The 19,507-nt window shown below is 41.6% G+C and overlaps 1 non-coding gene across 1 annotated transcript; it reads right to left on the bottom strand.

Annotated features, from left to right (window-relative positions):
* Positions 1–600: 600 nt before the first annotated feature.
* LOC126093521 (U6 spliceosomal RNA) lies at positions 601–707 on the bottom strand. Its single transcript, XR_007521666.1, has one exon. It is a non-coding gene; the product is annotated as a U6 spliceosomal RNA (small nuclear RNA).
* Between the last annotated feature and the right edge of the window lie 18,800 nt (positions 708–19,507).

Raw genomic sequence — 19,507 nt, 5'->3', positions numbered from 1 at the left:
CACTAAGTTAAGACCCATAGTGCTCAGAGCCATTTGAACCATTTTTTCACCTTACCATACGGAGTCAATATGTCCTTTAGAAAATTGTCATCAACTTCCGGCGGGAGGATGAACACTCGAATATTGGTATATTCGATTTCAGCATCGGCGAGTGACGCCATACTAACGGAATTATCACGATGCCTGAACGGGACTTGAGAACCATGTCGCGACAGCAATCTTTCAACGTGAAGGGGATCCATGAATTTCACGTAAAACACGTACTCGTCTGCATCAAAATAAGCGGTGTGGACCTGATCAGAGTTCACATGAATTGCATCGACAAGCCAATGGTGGATTTCTAGAGACACAGGCTGCACGTGTAGCTTTGTTTTATCGAAAGTAAAGCTCACAGCTCCTTTTCGTATAACACACGTGGAAACCATGGTAGCCATAGCGGAGCGGCCGACGCCGCTACAAGTAGACGAACATAAACAGACAGTAAAGGCGGAGCGAAGGCGCTACGACTCACTCCGCAGACGGAACAATACTAACGAGGAAAACTCCACAAGAGCGTAATAAACAAGAACCTTCCCGCTCGGGGCTCGAAGGGGAACTGTAAACAATGTGGAACGCTTCAAGATTTTGCGTGTCATCCTTGCGTAGTGGCCATGCTAGTCTTCTCTGTATCGTTCCAATTTTAGTACATGTAACGCCGAAGCGAGTACGTTTTGGCACTGTGGCGGACAGTACTGCACGGATTGCCCCAGTCCTACGCCCTTACTAACACAAACCTCAGTTCACGCTCTCATCTAGCGTATTCACTGATACGGCTGTCAAAACTATTGATGCTTCAGTACACGAAATGGAGTCGCAGGCAGAGAGTAGAAAATTATGCCACCGACTAATCCTGCTCAAGACCCCTTTACAGCATTTTACCAAAGTGTAGAGGCAACGAGGGAAACGAATTTTATTTCAAAACTTCAGAAACTGAAGGAATGAATATATGAAAAAGGGCGGAACTTGAACTCAAGTCTGCTGCTGTCCACGCAGACACGATTACCACTGCATCACCGTTGCACATTGGTTCAGATACCTGCACGGACTGCCCTAGTCCAGTGCCCTCGCTAACACAAATCTCAATTCACACCTTCAGCTAGCGAATTCACTGATACAGGTAGCGAAAACACAGATGCTTTAGCACACGAAATGGAGTCGCAGGCTGAGAGCAAGGAAGTTATTCCACCAGTTAGTCCTATACAAGAACCATTTACAGCACTATATCGACGCTTATAAGCAATGATGAAAACGAATGTCGTCTAAACTGACAAAATTGTCAACAGATTTATCATATTTGTCTTTTCAACAAGACACCGCAACAATGGAAATTCTGTGACTGAAAACTGTATTGCAGGGAATTCCTAAGGCCATTCGAAAATTAACCATTGAACTAACTTTTACCGAAGAATGTTTTCAGTATACGGGTAAAAAGATAGACGATTTTAGTGCTCAACCAGAGGTTAAATTGAAGGAAGAGTTTGATGCGTAGAGGGAAACTTTTTCACAGGATATTCTAGGGTGGACTTCAGGTAACGACACCCAGGTCAATGAAATGTTAAATTTAGAAGTGAAGACATGGGCGGAAAACGGGCTAACCCTCAAATGCAAAAGCTTAGGGATAAGTATTGCCGTCTGATGCTGGGAACGGGAACTACCAAAACTGACGTTAGCCTCATCCCTAACTGATATTTAAGGGTCAGACCAATCTCAATTTTGATAGTATCCAGCAACAGATGGCAACATTTACCTCTAAGCTTTTACATTTGAGGATTAGCCAGTTTTTCCGCGCATGTCTTCAATTACAACTTGTTATAGAGTAGACTGTTACTGTTGTGTTATCTGAGAGAGGTACTTCAGAGGAATCAGTTAACTCAGTTGAATCACATCAAGCCGGCCAGTGTGGCCGAGCGGTTCTATGCGCTTCAGTCTGGAACCGCGCTACCGCTACGGTCGTAGGTTCGAATCCTGCCTCGGGCATGGATGTGTGTGATGTCCTTAGGTTCGTTAGGTTTAAGTAGTTCTAAGCTCTAGGGGACTGATGACCTCAGATGTTAAGTCCCATAGTGCTCAGAACCATTTGAACCATTTTTTTTTAATCACATCAAAACCACTCCCAGTAAATATTTGCCTGAACGGTGTCACTTGTCGAATTAGGAGTAAGCCGCAAGAGTTGTCCGGTGTCAAACAAATGGAACATAACACACTGCCCTTTATTACCAGAACAATTGGTGACTATAATAGACCGGCACCGTAATAGACAATGCACAGAGACGAGACAGATGACACTAGTCACCTAACCCTATGTTGTGCGGGGTGGGGGCTGCCACTTCTTTATTAGCCATTTTGTTAGGAAAAAGTTTATCGAAACACCGACAGTTTCAGGTCTTCACACCTCATAAGAAAAATCTTCACCCTGTCGGGTTCATAAAATATTTTAACGGAGTATTAACTATGTATATGTCAGAACAACAGAAAATACATTTCACTAGAGTTTTATCCACGGGGAGGCTGCGTATGGGAAAGTGAAACGGCTTACAACTGCGAAACCTATGAGCAGTTTTAGGAAGCATTCTTGTCGAAGCATTGACCGAAGCGCACACAGGAAAACTCCACAAACAAGTGATGAATACGGAGTCATTCCACGGTAGAAAAGCAGTCTTTAATAACATTTCGACAAGTACTTACATAAAATTAGATATTGGGATAAACCTATTTTCCACAGAGATGTGTTACGAGTACTTAAAGCAAAGCTGCTTCTGGACATACGAGAAAAGGTAGTCCACATTCCAGAGACAAACTTATAACCCTTCATGTCTATACTGGATTCTACTAATTTAGTACACGAGGATTCGAAGGTGAAGGAGGACAGTAATAATGGTTGCGCAGGTCAATCGACTCTGCTGCGCACACAGTTCTGCACTCTGTCCGTTCCTACTTTTAAATGGATTAATAACTCATGCATTTTCAGCATGGAATTTATGAGGTAGAAGGACACAACATAGACTTCTCCTTCGGCAAGTGCTACCTGAGCGTCGATGGTGAAGATATTGTTTTGGGTTTGATAAAGACAAAAGCTGAACACATTAAATACTGCCCAGGCTTGAGAGTCAAGTTTATTGAGAGAAAAGCTTCACAAATGATTAGGCAAGCTGCTAACTTTAGTACCATGAAGAATGACAAATGTCACATAAACGACAAAGTTGTTGAATCTCCATCTCTGAACTCATAACAGCTGGTCATACTAAAAGAACTGTTCTTGAAGTCGAAAGTTTGTAGTTAAACTCGTGTTTGTATGTGTCTGGTTGGTATCTCATAAATAGGTATGAAACTTCTGATGTTAAAATGCGTAAATCTCGGTGCAAGGCAACAGAACTGTGTTAAATTTAGAACGAAAGTATGTGAAGCACACGTTACACGATGCGAAATACAAGGTAGCCAGTAAATCAAACAATTCGCCTGCGAGACAGCAATCCGTTTTTAGTAGAATGTCCGACTGCTATTTGGCTGCAAAACAAAATGATACAGATTAAAATGATGGCCCCGAATATTGTCAATCTTTATCTTGTAGACAATCACTATACCAGAACTATTATTGTAACTACACAGAAAATGAACGTATAAATTAAATCATCTGATTTTATGATAATGCTTGAAAGCTTACAAGACAGCACTTTTCTGAAATATTTTACTGATATCAAACCTCTGAACTGGTATGATATTTTCACAGATACACTCTAACAATCACTGTATCTTACAGTGGACATGAATGTTAATGATAATTAAATTTGTTGGACTACCTGTGCGAAATGGAGGGTTGGCTGTTCTGCAATCTGTTACTATTAAGGTAATGATGAACTGTCAAGAATTAAATTTCATTTACTGTACTTGCGATGTGCAGTGCAAGACGGTATCTTATCACTTTTCATAAAAATGCTTCTTCAGCTCACAACTCGCGATGTGCAATGCGAATATACAAAACATATTCATAAAGATAAAGAATGAAGAATTAGGAACTAAACTTAATGACTGATAAATGAGAATAAAGACACCAAGTATAGCTATACTTCATTACCAACAGTACACCCTTCCATAAATTGTTCACATCTACACAAGTTATCAAAAACTTTCTCTATAATTTTCCTGTGTACGATTACTTTTCTTGACACTTATATCATTTATAAGACAAATCCATCTGCTTCACTATAAAACCTCTTACAGTAAACTTTAACAGTACACAGTGTTCTAACAATAATGAACTACACAATTACTATTATTTTAAAAAACCTAGAGTAACTTGAAAAATTGCCTTCTGACATTCTTGTATTCATATCATTTCAGTCCCACAGAATGTTTCCTCAGAATAAATTAATACATAATGCTTTTCAAATAATGCTGCCTCCACTACACGGCAGGCCAGCTTCCATCCTTCTCAGAGCAAGTACATAGCCAGACTGTCTAACACACACTACTTGGTACTCTCTTCAAAAGAAGTAACCTCTCTGACCACATCTGTGGTCTCAAGAAAAGACTTACAGACAATATGGTCATATCAATACGACAGCGGCTGAATACATTTATCAAATTCACAACTTCTTTTCATTTATGGCCAAAACTACCTGAACATTTTCATGGCGAATAGAACAGTTTCCTTTCAAAGAATGTGCACATGTTGACAAGAAATATCATACATACTTATCCATATCATATGGAAATGATTCCACACAAAATTTACCACCAAAACCTATACTCCATCCCATGGACAAACCAAGAGGCACTTAATAGAGAGATAAGACTCTTAGAACTATCACTGTCACTTTGTTGCAGCCAGCTATTAGCAGAAGCCAAACATGGTGGTAACGTCCGCCTTGTACTAGATGCATTGGCTACTAATGAAACTCTATTCCCATCATGATCTTAAGAAATATCTATACTAATCATTAATTTAGTTTATATTTTATTAATGTTTGTAAATATATGATCAGTCAGTTGTATAACTAGTTAACTTGTGATATTCGAAAATCTTGGAACCATGGTTTTACATGGACTCCTCATGGACTAGCAGAAGTGTCTACACTATCTGCAGCTAAACATTTGTTGCATGTGGATAACTTGGGCGACCAGTGGGCAGAGTAAGAAGTCTTTGTCACACCAGATAACTGACTGCGAGTACTGGGCACTGCCATGGATGTGTCTCTCAATAACCCACTGAAGTACATGATCGAGTGGGTAGCGCAGCGGTCAGCACACTGGACTCACATTCGGGAGGACGGCGGTTCAAACCGCGTCCGGCCAGCCTGATTTATGTTTATCATGATTTCACTAAATCGCTTAAGGCAAACTCCGAGATGGTTCCTTCGATGGAGAGCGGCCGCTTTCCTTCTCCATCCTTCCCTAATCTGCGCTTGTGCTCCATCCCTAATGACCTCGTTGTCGACGGAACGTTAAACACTAATCTCCTCCCTCATCCTCCTGAGATGTATATATGTAAGTAATAATAGTAGAGACACAAAACAAGAAGACATTGTTAGTGTTAGGGTGTACCTTGAATGGACCATGAACTATGGCACCGAAGAGGACCTGCTATAGTATTGCACAAGAACCGTGTACAGATTCATGACTTGAACAATGAATTTCCACAGCTTTTGGTAGTTTAGTAGAATTATTTTAATACTATATGATTTAAAATTGCCATACTTTTGTTGTCAAAACGGGTGGGGGCAAATTTGCTTGACTATATGCCTGATCGTAGAACTAAATCCAGACTTAAACCCTAAGTCATGACACCTAGTGTTGTACTGTAAATCGTTTTTCAGATCTGTAGTTCCCAAACAAAGCTAACTGAAATGTGTGTGATGGAATCGAAGTGTAGAGCGAAAGTACAGGGGGAGTTCTCAGAAGCATTTGAGACAAAAACAGGAGTGAGACAGGGAGATATTATATCACCAGCCCTGTACAGTCTGGCACTCAACAACATCCTGAGGAGTGTAATACAAGAATCTGCAGGAGTCACCACAGGGAAAAAGACAAATGTTCTGGCTTTCGCGGATAATATGTGGTGATAAGAAAGAACGTGGAAGACCTGGAGACAATGGGAAATGTACTCATGGAAGAAGCTAAAAAAGTAAGTCTAAGTATAAATGCAAATGAAACGAAGTTCATGGTAATACGAATAAGAGCTCAGTTAGGACTAAACCGTCTAACAATCAGGAACCTAACAATACAGAAGAGAGACCACATCAACATACCTTATAGAGCAAGAGGTCGTAACGAGAATTCAAGCTAGGGGAAGATGTCTAGTATCTATACATAACGCTCGTACATAAATTTAAAATCGCAAAAAACCGTACTGAAGGAAAAGGCTACAATACACTGCGGTTCGGAACGCTGCCCATGCACGAGACACAATGCCGTGAGCAATACCAAGCTTTTGGGTTAAACTCGTCACCCTTCGTCCTTCATCCACTTTCCCGATTATTCTTCCCTGTGTGGAGTCTTCCAGATGTTGTCTCCCGAACATGTTGCACAGCTGGAGTGAATAACACCACTAGAGTACTCGCTAGTTGACACACACCGTATTTTCCCGTTCCTTCAACTGCCTCGTGTTGCAGGGCCAGATCCGTTTGGCGCCATAGTCACTCTGACCTCACGTCACGTGACGTTCAACTCTGTCCACGGCAGGGAGACCTCTGGCGACACGCTCCCGCACTTTTATTGATTACCACTGAGTTGTTAATATGTTATGTCACTTTATTTATCTCGTTACCGAGCAGTCTAATAGCACGGCCAGTGCTGGCCGTACCAGTATGTAAACTCCTGGCGCTGTCTGCTGATGCGTGCTCACGCCGCTTCAGGGAGACTGTGGAACAGTGGAGACATTAACATCTTTCACTCGTGTAGTCCTGTCTTCCTCAGTTGCGTGTAATATTACGGTATACTGATAATTTTTAATTTTGGACCGCCTAACTACAACTAAATGAAACACGATTTTCGTGCCGTACGCGTTTCGCCTTTACTCTCTACAAGGCATCTTCAGTGACCTGGTATATGTACAAAGGGCGTTCAAAAAATTTTGCACAGTCGTCTGAATTTTTTTTATTTTTTGCCGGAGGAGAATGAAATTTTTTGTGAACATACTTGTAACATTTAGCTATACATTGAGCTTACTCAATGTAGCCTCCATCAGCTGTGACACATCTGGCCCCATGTTCTTTCCATGATGTAAATGCGCTTTGGTATAATTCTGGGGATTGGCTTTTACACCATTGCTTGACACAGGAAATGAGGTCTTTCTCACTATCAAATGTTTTACTGCACAGGTGGGCCTTCAGACGACCAAAGAGGTAAAAATCAGAGGATCCAAGTCCGGACTGTAGGGAGGATGAGGAACAATATTCCAACCGATTTTCCTACTTTTCTCCTGCGTCATAAGGGCTGTATGGTGTTTGACACTGTCATGGTGTAGTCTGATGAGCTGATCCTGAAGCTGTGGTCTGTGGGTCTTGATGGCGCGTCGCAGCTTGTCCAATGACAAACAGTAACGGTCCCGGTTATTTCTGGAGCCAGGTTCCAAAAAGTCAATGAAAATCGCACCACACTAATCGCAGAAGAAGGAGGCATCATTTTTCGGCCTGTTGTTCGTGAAAGTCTTAGTTTCTTCATCCGAGGAGAACCCGGATGACGCCACTCCATGGATTGGGTTTTGCTCTCAGGTTCAGACAAAAACAACCATGTTTCATCCTGGGAAATGACGCCGTCAAATCACTGTTTCCACTCTTCAGTAAAGGTCTTCATGAGACCCTCGCACACATTCTTCCTCATCGTTTTCATTTCTCTTGTCAACAACCTAGGCACTCAACGCGCACAGATTTTTCTGTACCATAGTCACTGTACGAGTGATATCAAACTACCCAAAGACAAACGAGTCATTTTCAGCAAGCTGTCGTGACGTCACACATCTGTCATTCTGGATGATTTGATCAATGGTCTCCTTATTCACATCACTCACTGCCGTCGATGGTCTACCACATCGTAGATTGTGCAGTAGAGAGAAATCACCTTCTTAAAAGCTCTGCAACTACAGTTGGATACTGCTGCGATCCACTGTGTCCACCCCATAAACAAGGAGCAACTTCCTGTGAATCATCGCCGGTCTTGAAGAGGAAATTCATCACCGACCGTCGTCGCAACCTGACATTTACTTCACGATCCATTATAGCTCACCTGTAAATAAAAGAAAATAATTTTATATACCAACTTACAGCTAAATGTTCCAAGTATGTTCACAAAAATTTCGTTCTCCTCCTGCAAAAATAAAAAATAAAAATTAGAGACGACTGTGCAAAACTTTTTGAACGCCCTTTGCACTTATGTTTACTATTTAGTTTACATTTTGGGGCAATATACCTATACGTTATAAACAGTTCTAGTGGTTGGTTTGTTTCTAGGACGTAATAGTACAGGGTGGCGCAGGGAAACGGGAAATTTCGAAATAACGTCATTTCCATGAATAAATTCATAAAACTAGTAATTTATTAACGAAAGTGAATGTATTCAGTATGCCATTATTCAGTATGTGTTTACAATCAAAATGTCCAAAAGTGTCTCTTTACTTTTTAAAGATGACATCGGAAAGATGTGCTCCCATTCGGCGTTCACACTCTAACAGCCTGTTATGAAAACTCTGGAATACGCGGTGTAGCAAATCATGGGTATTGGCAGTGATTTCGTTTTCAATGTTCTCCTTCAGTTCATGGATTGTTGCAGGACGTGTACGGTACACCTTGCCTTTAAGATATCCCCACAGGAAGAAGTCGCACACACTAAGATCGGGGGATCTCGCAGGCCATGCAATGTCACCGTTACGTGAAATAATGCGTCTTCAAAACAATTGACGAATTGCTGCCATCGATTGTCGAGCAGTGACGTGGCTCCGTCTTGCTGAAACCACATGTTTTAGACGTTAAGATTAAGCTCGTACAGTCTCGGTGTAAAGAATGTTTGAAGCATTTCAACATATCGAGCGGATGTTACTGTCACTGCACTACCATCCTCACGTTCAAAAAAATAAGGGCCGATAACACCATGACATGATACAGCACACCATATTGTGACCTTGGCGCTATGTAGTGGTCGCTGGTGAAACTCACAAGGATTGTCCTGTGCCCAATAACGAGAATTCTGTTTGTTCACGAATCCGTTCAGGTGTAAATGGACTTCGTCTGATATCCATAAGTTACCAAGGAAATTCGCGTCCTCGTTGATTTTAGCCAATATCTGGCTACTAAACTCCATACGTGACGCTGGGTCTCGTTCATGTAAGTGTTGCACAATCTGCAACTTATAGGGATGGAAGTCTAATTCGTGCATTATTCTTTGTAAGCTTCGTCGCTTAATCCCTAGCGAAGATGCATGCTGTCGAACGGAGCGGCGAGGACTTCTCTCGATTGCAGCTCTAGCAGCTGCAATGTTCTCTGGCGAACGTACCATTGGACTGCCACCTGCAGGTTTCTTTTTCAAGGCAGATCCTGTTTCTTCAAAATTACACACCCACGTTGTAATCGCATGCGCAGACGGGACACGTCCATGACGTCCAAGCTGGTAATACTGTCGAAATGTTCTCTGCGCGGCAGTCGCACTATCACCATTTTTGTAAAACGCTCTCACAGCTACTGCACGTTCCGCACCAGTCCAATTCTCCATGATTACTAAATGGCAATGCGTTCACATCAATTGTGGAAAGTTTCGAAAATCTGCCGGCTCTACAGTGGTGCCAACTGTAACGTTCAAAATTTCCCGTTCCCCTGCGCCACCTTGTATTTTATGTTGTACTTACAGGTTGAGTGGACGATTTTCTAGATGTTATATCGCTGTTCCGTTTTTGGTGCTGTTCCTCTTCTTATAATAACTGCCACATGGGATTTTTGTTTTCCACATTTCATAACACTGGGAACTGAACACTTGTTTTGATGCAATGTTTTGGTTTGTGTTGCTTACTGTCGGATGCTATTACAAAAGATCGAATATTATTGCCCACTTTCGAGTGTAATTTATTTTAGTTGTACGGTCCAAAAGTAAAAATTTTCAGTATACCGTAAAGTGGAGAAATTAGTTGCGACTGACACTGGGCGATTGCTGCTGTGTGTCTCCTTTTATCCGCGACTTGCGGATGGATTTTCATTTGCGAACTATTTCCTTGACGGCAGACGGAAACATGTAATACAGTCTGTGATTTGAGCGCAATCTACTGTGTCTGCCCGGGCGCAGCCCTGAATCCTCCCGCTGTCAGAAAAATGGTACCGAATCCTCCCCAGCCCGCAAGGGTCTGAAAAACGATGGGACCCAATCCTCCCGTTTGAAGCAGGTAGCAGTTCTCAACGTTATGAATACTGCAAGCAGGCAAAGGAAAGCATATGAAGTTACAGTAGAAGATGTACAAATTTTTCGCGTGTGTTGTGAGTACGATAAAAGTTTTATCTTTCATCTTATTGAGATAAAGTCCAGCCGGCACAGCGCCAGCAACGAAGTCCCGCTCAAGGTCACGCGCAAAGCGTGCATAAGCGAATCAATATTTTTTGTTTAAAATATGGGAGGGGTAGGGGAAGGAGGTAAGGAACTTGGCAGAGATATTTATATTATTGTCTATAATACAACATACAATGTGTCAGTTTGGGAGGATTCGGTCCTGTTACCTGCTTACCCACCTGGTATCTGGAGGATTCAGGGCTGCGCCCGTCTGCCCTGAGGCCCCACAATCCGGTAAGGGTTCTGCTGTGAACAGCGCACAGTTTGAAAGCAACACCGGCTGCCAGTGTGATGATAAACTTACGCGCCTTTGATTGTACCACATTTTTCCTTTGAGTTATATCACAAACACATTGTCTCATTTAAGTATGTAGGTACCAGGCAACTACTGAACTTATGAACAAACGGTAACCAGTCACTTTTTACCGATTTTTTACATCGTTCAATAACTTCGTTAAAATTGATTGTTCTCAACTAAATACTGCTTATTACGTTAGTATGACGCGAACTGGAGCATCTCGTTGTTTAGTGCTCCAGAGATTTGAGGTGAAATGTATTTAGCATCACATTATTTTTCCGTTATCTGATACATTACGTTACTACCACTTTGTGCAGATGCAGGTGAAGTATGAAGGTGAATCCTATACCTGACTGTGTGGTGTTCTCACCGACATCTCACCTATTTTACAGTACAACAAAACGAAACGTTTTGAGCTCCATGTCCTTCAACACTGTCAAAAATAGCTGCTACTGTTTAAAAAAAATGGAAAGGAATTTAAACTCAGTGGTATGTCTCTTCTGAAAATTTAAATGCTGTATCTGAAAATCACTAATATAAAACATCTAAACATATACACTTGCCTATGAAAGGTAATACAAACGTATCTAAGCACCAGTACAGGTAATTTTGGTTCCTTTGCCAAAATTATTCGTGCAAATAAACTTCCACAACCCTTCACCATTTTTCTTCACGCACAATGAAATGTCTAGAAAGAACAGTTATGGTCAACAAATACTGTGTGGATGCAGCAATTGATATACGGTGTTCCATCTGTGTCCACTTCACTTCTACTTAGCAGACACTCACCACCACAAGGCATCCAGCCGAAGGTTCAAAATATCCTGCACCTGCTGCGCCCTCTGGGGGTCGAGTTATTTTTACGAGGTCTTTTGTCTGCCCGTAACTGTAGCGGATGGATAAATTTGAATGTCGTACGGCGGGAGCAGTTCGTCACATGCGCCCTCAATGGCGTCTGACCATAGCTATGTGACGTGTCTCTGGAGACTGACCTTTGTGTGTAGTGAGGCTGTGTACTACATCTACCGGTGGACACAGCAGAAACAGTTTTTAAATTCATACTCGGTACTACTATTAACACGTGAATTAAGAAAGCTTTTATCAAATTTTTGGGTACATCACTTTCGGTCCTCTTACTATTGACATCAGAAACCCTCTACAGCTTCATTAAACTAATTTTCCTTTGTTATTAATGTGCTCGTGTACTGTAACGAAGGTTAATATGTTTATTCTCATTGTCAAATTTGTATTTGGTTTGTTAGTTTAATTCTCTGTCAGCAAACTTCCTGGCAGATTAAAACCATGTGCCGGACCGGGACTCGAACTGAAGCTGTGAGGACGAGTCGTGAGTCGTGCTTGGGTAGCTCAGATTGTCAGCCGGCACGGTAGCTTAGCGTGTTCGGTCAGAGGGTTAACTACGCTCTGTAAAAAAAAAAAAAAAAGAAAAAAAAAACTGAGTGAATGGATCAACGAAGAATCAAAACGGACGTCCGCCTCGAACAAAGTCAATGAACAGTATTGAACAAAATCAGATGAAAAAAGGTGGTAGAGCACTTGCCTCCGAAGGCAAAGGTCTCGAGTTCGAGTCTCGGTCTGGCACACAGTTTTAATTTGCCAGGAAGTTTCATATCAGCGCACACTTCGCTGCATAGTGAAAATCTCATTCTCTTTCAGTAGTCGTCATGCACTCACAATGAGAAGTGACTTTTGTACAGTAAGTCTCTAAACTGAACGACCAACCTCTTTACGTCCATCAGCGTGCCTGATACGGCAGTAATGTCTGTTGTTGAAAACACTGTGCATCTCTGCGACGACGGGGCCGCCATGTGCCTGATATTCTGGCAGTACGTATTTTTCTGTTACACGTAGGTGTGCGGGTATACGTCGACAGGGACCCAACGTTTCAAATATTTACTTGTTTTAATGTTCTGCGTCCCTACATTCAACACACGAAAAGGTAAAACTTGAGTCGGGAATAATTTCTTGGTAAATGAAACAGATTAAACATTGTTATGAAACAAGGACGCTAGAAACCGAGATATTCTTATCATGGAAACTGATTCCAACTGCGCGAAATAAATTTAGCAAACTTTTCATCAACATGTCAGAAAAAAATTGTTTGCAACAGAACGGATATTCTACTCATTGTCATTGTAATATCTTCTAGGCGATGAGAAGCAAATAAAAGTTAGTCGTTCCATCATCAGTTTGGAGATCAAATTCAGTAATTGTAAAGGAAGAGTTTGGTAAGTATTTTACGTATAATCATATTTCTAAGTTTTCATAATTATACGTTTGTTGATCCTGAGGCCATAATTTTTGTGATGGAAATCCTTTTAGCAGCTAAATACCATCAAATAAAACGCAATTTCAGAACCTTTAGTACTGCATAACGTTAAAAAAAACTGGATGTCATTTTCGTTTCCACAATTCAGAATGATATTCACGTGGATTTGTCTGAAAATGAATATAACTTATAACGTGACCCAGTGGCTTACTTCTTTGTACCGATAGATACTAAGTGTGAAAATGGAGTAGTAGAATCTTCAAAAACGCTTTTATAGAATCATTCATCTCCCATTGGATTAAAACATTCGCACTAGTTCTTAGGAAGAAACTATCTCGACGTTGCACCGCGGTTCGAAATCTTTTTAAAACCCTAGGCCCGCCTAGGCCGATAAGGTGAAGATGAACCAGTTGAAAGGCCAGAGGAAGACGAAAGTGTTCTGGAATAGACCGCGTTTAGTAAATCAGTGTTGTGTGAAAAATAACTTGCAGGATCCTGACCGCTTCAGCAGAATCTTCAGGTTATAATGTTTATGCCTTCTGCCTAACTGGTACACTCCTTTTTATAGTCATTTTTTTCCTGCTAAAAGTTTGTATCATCTGCATATAAGGGGCAGGTCTATGCACTACTCACAGGAGTCGGAACACCTGCATGAAAGTGAAGCATCTATTTTTGTACTTCATCTTTCAGATGTACACTATAAACAGCGGGAGGTAGACATCACTCATGTCTAACATCATTTTAGTCAATATCATCACGATCAGTATCTACATAGAATCTGATGGTTTTCCTGCGCAATTCAGTGAATATGTCTTGAATAATAACTACTTGACTACTCTTGTAAATAATTTATTTACCGACTGGTTTCGTAGGCTAGAAGCAACATCACACATTAAATTGGTGAATCCTGACATTAAAGTTGCAACTTGATGATGGGGCTTCTAGTGTACGAAAACAGCCGTTAAATAAATTATTTACAAGGGCAGCCAAGCGGTTATCATTCAAGGCGTCCACTTGTAAGATGGCAAGAACTATGCCCCTTACATCAAGTAATTAAAGATCACCTAACACACGTTGCGCGAGCAGTAGGGCTGAACAAAATGACTGACACGGCACAATACATCTTGTAGAGGGTAGAGTATGGACATAGTGGAATAATTAATGTCGGGTGATGGTTTTAAAGTAAGTCACACGACATGAAAACTTTGTGGAAACGAGTCGGTTTACTGGACGCTAGTTTACCCCAGGGAAGCATTTAGAGTTGAGTGTGGCCAGCCGGGGGAGCGACTCAGGGAAGTGACAATAGGCAGCTTAAGGTGGCTCAAGCTCTGAGAAAGCGGTAACGGTGTGCGGCCTCCAGCCGCCTTAAGATGAGTGACAGTGAGTGGGTGGTTGACCCCAACTCCATGCTGCTGTACCGGGAAACAGACAGAGAACTTTATGCCTGTTGATAAATGTCCGTCATCCCCTTTTCTGTGAAATATGCGAGAAAGCCACGCAAAGCTACATGGAGCGGTCAACAGAGGTCAAAATATGCGTGTTCGTGACTATAGCAACTTCACGGTGAATTCACGGTCCGCAGAGCCTGAAGTAAATCAGGTGAAGAGCGACAGCATGAAATATGCCGGCCTCCGATGGGAACGTAGGACCAAGGAATTTGAAGTACTTTCCTGGGAGTCAGAATTCCAGAAAACTTGGTGTTTGTGCAGACACTAACCTTGATGGGTGGCCTGGAAGGAGCTATATAACAGAAGTTGAGAAGGAGGGAAATTTTGTGGGAATTTGTTCACTTCCCAGAGCAGGCATTGGTCAGCGCTGGGAAGCGACGTATAATTGACACAACATGCGCTGCAATTGGAGTAAGTGATTTTGCTGGAGGGGAAACTGAGGTGAAGAGCAGACTGGGAGAGGTTTCCGTAGAGGTCTTCCGTTCCCAGCTTGTCTAGAGTGCGGACGTGGCGATCTTTACTCAGCTTGCCTGAGAAAGAGTGAGCATCTCTGCAGTTTAGGACTTAGCAAACGGAACGATTGAGCTTGGAGATAGGAAGTTTTGGTTCAGCTATGTACTGAGCAAGATAGCTAGGAGTGAGAAGATGAGCGCAGCCTTGCAGCACCACGAGGTCACCCGACGTCCGCACGACATCGCTTTCAAAAATGGTTAAAATGGCTCTGAGCACTATGGGACTCAACAACTTAGGTCATAAGTCCCCTAGAACTTAGAACTACTTAAACCTAACTAACCTAAGGACATCACACACACCCATGCCCGAGGCAGGATTCGAACCTGCGACCGTAGCAGTCCCACGGTTCTGGACTGCAGCGCCAGAACCGCTAGACCACCACGGCCGGCGACACCGCTTTGCCACGCTGTATTCGGTGATATAGCGCCCACTCCAGCCATTGATTAATTTGCTGGATCATGTCGGCAAAGTTTCCACGAGGGTTTCATGAGCCATGTATTGTAGAATTCTTCTCGCACTTCGCATTACGCCTGGGTCAGTCAATAGGAATTACATTTGATTTCTCGCGCTTTACTCCACTCAAAGCAATTTATTACCACTGCCTGAGTGGCAGTCATGTAATGTGATGATTGAAGGTCGTGAGTTAAAATAAATCTGTGCTAATCGACTGCATCTGTTTTCAATCAAGTAGTTGAAATCCCAAGTCACTTTCTTAATTAATTTTATGTTCAACATCTGCATCTGTGTTCAGTAGCTGAATATAACATCAATGTGCACCCCTTTTTAATTAAAAGGGATCAATTCTGAACCAATTAATGTCAACACTGCCACCGCAGTTCAATCAGGAAACACAGGGCCTTATTACTTTCTTTGCGTTATCCGACACTGCGGCAGTTTTGCACTCTCTGTTGATCTGTTAGTCAATTACCTGGGGTGAACACACACCAAAACCAGATAAGTGACGGGTGGGGTGTTACACAGTTACTACTGCGGCTGTCCCTCATACAAGGCAGAGCGTAAGTTAATGAATATCTTGTATATTAAGGAGGTGATGCTCATAGGCCCACAGTTTCTTTCAGTTTCCAGGATGCTACTCCAGGTGAGTGTAAAATGCATGTGCGCACGGAAAATATTGAACGCTAAAATGATGATTTGTCCCTGTCTGACTACCCCCTGAAGCAGATCTTAGGATCTCTTAATGCTCTTTAACATATAAATTACAGCCTCAACATAAATGAATGATTGAGGCAACTAATACAACTAAATGATAAACGTTGTTTCTCATTATACATTTATTGTAGATTAAAGAACAACCCTTTATATTACAGTTGTCTATATTTCCTGACTAAAAATTGCTGATCAATTGCCCAACTCTGCACCTTTTTATGGCTAGAGGTCATAATATAAATAACGCGAGATGACTGACATCATCTACATACTGTAAGTAGGCTGTTTATGTTTTCTTATTGGCAAAGTTACGTAGCGCTCTGTATGAAAATCACTGGCTGTGCTTTGTGCAGTCTGTGGCTAGTTAGCATTGTTATCTGCCATTGTAGTGTTGGGCAGCTGGATGTTAACAGCGCGTAGCATTGCGCAGTTGGAGGTGAGCCGCCAGCAGTGGTGGATGTGGGGAGAGAGATGAAGGAGTTTTGAAATTTGTAACACTGGATGTCATGAACTACTATATATATTATGACTGTTAAGGTAAATACATTGTTTGTAATTTGGTAATTGTGCATAGGGAAATGGAGCGGGCGGCAAATAATGGTATAGACAGTGAAACAGGTAGTGAACAAGGAAGCATTATCGATCGATCGGTCGGCAACAGCTCGCCTCAGGAATCCGAAATGACAGAACACAATATTGCAAATACTGTAGACTTAGGTTTTGGGTCCTCACCGTTTTCTCAAATAAGTCAAGACACATTTTCAGCTTGTCAAAATGTGAATGTTGCCAGTGCAAATGCACTGCTGAAAAGCGTAGAGGAACAGATTCCAGACACTAATGCATTGTTATTACAGCTAATGCAACAAATGGAACAACACCAGAGACAAACACAGCAACAGTTAGACACAATGGAACAAAATCTTCAAAAGTTAGACACAATGGAACAACACCAGAAACAAACACAGCAACAGTTAGACACAATGGAATAAAATCTTCAAAAGTTAGACACAATGGAACAAAATCAGAGACAAACACAGCAAAAGCTTCAAAAGTTAGACACAATGGAACAACACCAGAGACAAACACAGCAACAGTTAGACACAATGGAACAAAATCTTCGGAAGTTAGACACCACACTTGAACAAACACCTGAAGATTTAACTACTGAGTTACATAACATTGAATCGAAATGTCAAAAAGTCTGTAATGACGTAAAAACACAAATTTGTGAGCATTTTCAACCTATTTTTTCGCGGCATGAAAATGCATTACAGAATCACGAAGCAGCCATAAAAGAACTGCAAACCATTGTTCATGAAAATCATGAGACCTTGTGGGCTAAAACTGACTCAGTTGCATCTACCGATTCGGTTACACAACTTGCAAAAACTCAGGAAAACTTAAAGGACACAGTAGATTCGATTTCAACACAAATGGACAGTCTGAAACTTGATTCAGAAAAACACACTGAGGAAATGTGTTCACTATCGGAGAAAGTAGCCGAACTTTCGGATCAGGTCACTAACTTATCTACAAAGGTAGATGATGATCTGAATGACAAGACCCGTAGCCTTCACTGACACAGAAGAGTATGAACAAATTAGAAAATTCAAACAAAATCAAAATCAAATCAATACACAGAACAAAAGAGAAATCCGGGAAGTACAAGATCAGTTGACGCAGGTAATACGAGAATTACATATTTCAGAGGACACTCGCGTACCAGTATGAGAAGAGGGACATAGAAATACGGAACAACCACAAAATAATAACACAGGACACTTCGGAAATTATGAAAGAAATTGGCAAGGCGCATTGGATTTTGAGATGGAACCGCCGAAACGAAGTAACAATGAGCGATGTGCGACTCGCCGACACGATGATTTCGACTATAAGCTGTTCATTACTACACGTAAATTCAAAACATTTAAGAATTCTGACAACGACATTCATCCACAAGCATGGCTTCATGAATTTTCTCATTGTTTTCCTCCCAACTGGTCACTGGAGCACAGGTTAGAATTTATGTGTGGCTACTTGGAGAATGAACCAGCTGTCAGAATGCGATCGGTCATTCACGATTGTCACAGTGAAGGAGAATTTTATCATGCCTTCCTCTCAGCGTATTGGTCTCAAGTTACACAAGACCGAGTAAAACATAGCATCATAATGATGAAACATTTCGAACAATCTGAATTTTCCAGTCTTATGAAATATTTTGAAGACATGTTGCATAAGAATCAGTATCTTTCAAACCCATACAGCCCCTCAGAACTCATCCGCATTTGCTTAATCAAACTGCCTGAACATTTACGACATATTATTTTAGCAGGAAGTTGCAAAGACGACATTGAAGCTTTTCAGGGACTCTTACAAGAATTAGAAATTGACACAGACAGTCGCGGGATGCGAAAACGGGAAAACAATCACTACAGGTCACATCCGTCACAATTCCGTGACGACAGAAACAATAACTGGACACGACAAGTCTATTCTTACAACGCAAATCGTGACCAAAACAGACATCACCCATATGACAACCACTGGCAGAGTAATAATAGTTACAGAGAAAGATCGCATTTCTGTAGTAATGAATATGACAGAGACAATCATAGAAACAGACAATTTGGCAACCAGAACTATTATTATCATGGGAGACAGAATAACTTCAGATGCAACAGTCCACCGTGCAGCGATAATTCAGGGAGAAATTCTCCACCACTTAACCGACAAGAAAGAAACTACAGGAACTACCGATATGACGACAGACGATATAATCATAACGACAGACGTGAATTTCATCAGAAATGGCGGGATTCTAACAGGGCTGGGCCCTCTCGGCAAGGCGAATATGTGGAAGTTAGGTCTCCTAATCCCAATAACGACGCGCGCCAACGAAGGAACAGACAATGACTCGCACCGCAGGCAGCCGCGTGCGCCCGCTGGCTCAAAGAAAAATAACATAGACGCTAACCTTGAGCAAATTTTAGCATTCCTTACCAACGTATACAACATGATAATTGCGTTGAAGTTGAAACTCTGTGTACTAGGAAGAGTAAAGGATTGCACCACATTTCACTTGTAAAACCGTTTATTGAGATATAATCTGTTGTTTAATTTAGTCTTTGCTATAAAATTTTTCACTTCACGTTACTAGTACTTTTTGTCACACTTACAAACTGTTAACATGCAGCAATGTTTGAAGTTAAATATCCAGAATAGAACCCAGGGAAC

This window comes from Schistocerca cancellata, chromosome 7, assembly GCF_023864275.1.
Source record: "Schistocerca cancellata isolate TAMUIC-IGC-003103 chromosome 7, iqSchCanc2.1, whole genome shotgun sequence".
Taxonomy (NCBI): domain Eukaryota; kingdom Metazoa; phylum Arthropoda; class Insecta; order Orthoptera; family Acrididae; genus Schistocerca; species Schistocerca cancellata.
This window is presented reverse-complemented; position numbering and strand designations above follow the sequence as displayed.